The following is a 3,639-nucleotide window of genomic DNA, read 5'->3' as shown; positions in this document are numbered from 1 at the left end:
ATATATATAAAATATATATATAAAATATGTCCATATATTTTTTCCCGAGAATCGTTGTGAAAATTACAAAAATAAGTATAATTATAGCATTCATCTGGACATAGTTTACATAAATTTTATATTACGTACCTAATATTATTGTACATATATTTATTTACAATAAAGTTAATAAAGTTTATAATATTAACGCGTTACATAATTTATATGTGTACAGAATTTTACAAAAAAATTTAATTTCGGGGGTAGCTGAAAATTTAATAAAATTTGAAGTTAATTTAATTTATTTTTATATTCGATAATTAGAACGGGATTTTGATAATTAAATAAAACTCAAAATTAATTAAAAATTTTATTCAATTTTTAATCCCTTATTTCCAATTATCAAGTGTATATATATATATATATATATATATATATGACGTGTTTAGTCCTACCTGTCCATACTTATCATCCTACCTATACAGACCCTATCTACCGTCCATACCTACCTACCCGTATTTTCATTTATTTGTATATTCGCGGATATTTATCTTCACCCGTATATTCCTATCTATAATACTTCATAAATGTGCAATAATATCGCGAATATATAATATACGTTAATAGCTGCGTTCAAAGGAAATAGATTTTCGATTGTTGTAAAATTCTTCAATATGATTGGTTCTTGCTTTTGGTTCCTTATGGATTTAAATGTATAAACCAATTACAGAATAATTTTATAACAGTTGCAAAGCTGTTAAACGCAGTTTCTCTGTTAAACGCAGCTAATGTCTAACCATATATCCTATCGTGTATAATAAACTCAGTGGGATAACTTAATCGCGATCATTAATAATAAATAAGCAATAATATAATTAAAACAAGCTCTTTCAATTTTTAAAATACAAAAAAAATTAATAAAAAATGAGCTAATAATAGTCAACGCGGATAATTAAGCGCAAGTTTTGTAGATTTTTTTTATTCTACCAAACTTGCTCTTTCATTAATCCTGTTATTTATTGATTTTTTTTGTATTTTAAATAACTCTCAAAAAATATAAGAACTCGCAATTTGCGAACAAATTACCCTCCCGAATATTCAGTTTACCTTTTACAAACTTAGATTGGTGTCACACACCAATCTACATCTCAATGAGCAGAATATCTAAAATACATGCATAAGACAACTTTAAGATTCTTTAAGAAACATCTTTAAGATACTTCATAAAGAATTCTGAAAGAAATCTTAAAGTTGTCTTGATTTTAGACTGCTCATTGGGCTCGTAAAGAGATTCTCTTCTTTCTTCTGGCCAGATTGAACTCACCTTTCGTTGCTCCTGGCCAAAATTCTGGCTACATAAACCAAAAATCGACAATAAGGAGAAATACTCCTTTTCGCTGCCGACTGCTGCCGACTAATATCGTCGGCAATAAGCGTAAGACTTTACGCTTTTGTATGATGCGCGGAACACGAACGCGTCGCGAAGAGGCCATCATATTAATAAAATAGATTAAATATTAATATAAACAATTATCATTAATAAAAATAGTAGCAATTCTATTAATATACAAATAAATTTCGCGTTAATTTTTCTTTTCGCATTTATTCAAAATCAAAAATATAAATATTCGACTAAATATAAATCTAAATTTAAAATGTCTTCATGTCAATGACGTTTTTATTTCAAGAGTCTCGAATATTACGAAACTAAATTAAATTGCTTAATATAAATTTTATAATATAATCAAAAACTTATTTAAAAATAAATGACTGACAATTACTAAATAATCATCCAATAACATTCAAGGCCCATGTACGTATTTTTACCGATTCGAACGATTCATTGCTGAATCTCATCTCAAAACATGCGGTGATGAGAAATTCAGATGAATGATGTAAGATCCGAAAGAGATAATTTTCCCTCACTTCAATAAATATGTCCCTATTTTGTATATTATATTAGACTAAAATCATTTTTTGAATAATTTATTATTTCAAAATTAAATATTTTAAGTCATGCAAAACTCTGAACGCAACTTCAAAAGTTATAAGATAAAATTTTTTGATAAAATGTATATTGGATCTTACATCATGTTACTGCTTCAACTTTACTGGTATAAAATCCAACTACTACGTATGGATAAGTTATAAAAGATTAGGCTGAAGTAAGTGCATTAAGATAAATAATAATAATTAATAAACGTAAAATCTTTTACAAAAAAGCGAGATTAATAAATTATATGCTCTACATTACAATTTTTGTTATCACTTCATTAGTAAGATGTATACAAATAAGATGTATACAAAAAAAAGGAATTTCTTAAAAATCAGTTCATATTATAGATATATGTGTACACATATACATATAATATATAAATATTGCTTTTCTGCATCAACTTATATAAAACTTATTCCTGAATAAATATTTGAGGATAGGATAGATAGGAAAAATAAGAAAACAATATTTTTTAAACTGTAATAAACATTTTTCCATATAACGGTATAGAAAATAGTTTCATATACTCTAATTATTATTTTATATAAATTTTTTTTTTGATTTTTTGTATTTCATATAAATATTTAAAAAATACAAATATTTTATCCTTTTTTGTTTTAATTTCCAAGACGTATTATTTTAATATAAAAAACGATCATCGAAAGAACCCATCATTACTTAGTCTTTTTGTAATTAAATTACTTAATAACAAAGCGTTCACATTAATACGTATCAATTTACAATTAGTCAAAAAATTTGAGCTGAATTTAATAATAATTAAAAATAATAATTTAAAGTGTCCTGATAAAAAATTTTTCATGCATGAATATGTATAAATATATATAAACATACATAAATATTCATAAACATGTATAATCGTATACATCTATATATCTATATATGTTCATACATCTCTTTTTCTTTTGTAAAATTTAGTGTAACAGAAATAATAATAATACTGTGATAACATGAAAAATAATTAAAGAATTATTTTTTGCATTATTCGTTTCAGGAAAAAAAAAGTTTGGAACAAGTTTGGAAAAATGTAAAAAAAATTATGCATAATTTTGTATATAATTATACATAAGTAATTTTTTTACTTTTCTTCAAACTTGATTTTTTAAAAAACAAATAGTATAAAAATTGCCCTTTTAATTATTTTTAACATTATTTTTTTCACATTATTATTATTATTTCTATCACACTAAAAAGTAATTTTACAAAAAAGGGAGAGGGATGTATGAACATGCATGGACATATATGATTATATATGTTTATTGGATATTCATGTCTGAAAAACTTTTTACTGAGTGTGTTTAACATAACATTATCAATTTAACAGTTCATGCACAATAAATTCCATATAATAAAGAGATATCCAGGATTAAGTTTATCCTAATATGTTATTACTTATCCATTTTAAGGCAACGGATATATGGAATGCTATACATATATATTTAAGTATATATTTAATAAATTGATGCATATGCATCTATAGATATTAATTAATAAAATTACCATACATCCGTTACCCCAATAAAAACATTAATTTCATCACTCACCAATCCGATGCGCAACAGCGGAGTTATATCAGCAACGTCGCTACGAAGATTCTGTAACAAAAAAAATAAGAAACCCAAATTAAAACAGAGTAAAAAATCAAC

This window comes from Atta colombica, unplaced genomic scaffold, assembly GCF_001594045.1.
Source record: "Atta colombica isolate Treedump-2 unplaced genomic scaffold, Acol1.0 scaffold281, whole genome shotgun sequence".
In the NCBI taxonomy this organism is placed as follows: Eukaryota; Metazoa; Arthropoda; class Insecta; order Hymenoptera; family Formicidae; genus Atta; species Atta colombica.
The sequence above is the reverse complement of the archived record's forward strand: the minus strand, read 5'-3'. Positions refer to the sequence as shown.